Consider the following 754-nt stretch of genomic DNA (forward strand, 5'->3'; position numbering starts at 1 on the left):
CCCCGTTCACACCAAGAACGATAACTATAAAGATAACAATATTAGCATCCACACCAGCGATACCGTCTGATTATTCTAAGCGTACACTCGTCTGCTGCTTTAAATTCTCGAGCTCGTTACAGCAGGATTGATTCTGATTGGCTGTCAATGTTTTTATCGTTCATCAACTGGAAAAAATCCAGTGTTGCCAAGTTTTCCCGCGGAATTGGGCTACTTTGTTGCCGCGGGTTGTTTATTGAAGATATAACATTCACAGGGGATACAGTCATAGCAATAAAACACACACACCCAGAATACAAAACAATACATACAGAAAGAATAATAAAAATGAAATATAAACATCTTTTTTTTAAATAAATAAATCAAATAAATTTAAATAAAATAAAAAATAACTTAAATGGAATATTACACATAAAATGTCAGACATTGTTCAAATAAGTACACGCTAGAAAGAGAAGGAATAAGTAAAGAAATATCTTTTTTTTTTATGATGATGAAGTCAAGTAGCTTCGAAAGAGATGAGTTTTCAGCTGTCGCTTGCATACTCATGCATGTTTGCATACGGCGGGCTAGAGTGAGCCGCGGCCTAGAGTGAGCGGAGGCCGGTGGCTAGAGTGAGCGGTGGTGGGCGGGCTTGAGAACTGCGCGGCCGGTGGATTCGACGAAGGAGCATCCGGACGGACTTGCGGCAACCACATGTGACGACCCCGGGCTGGACTCCGCTTCGTCCACGGTGAAAGCTGATCCGGCGATC

This window comes from Sinocyclocheilus anshuiensis, unplaced genomic scaffold, assembly GCF_001515605.1.
Source record: "Sinocyclocheilus anshuiensis isolate Anshui unplaced genomic scaffold, SAMN03320099.WGS_v1.1 scaffold770, whole genome shotgun sequence".
Classification (NCBI taxonomy): domain Eukaryota; kingdom Metazoa; phylum Chordata; class Actinopteri; order Cypriniformes; family Cyprinidae; genus Sinocyclocheilus; species Sinocyclocheilus anshuiensis.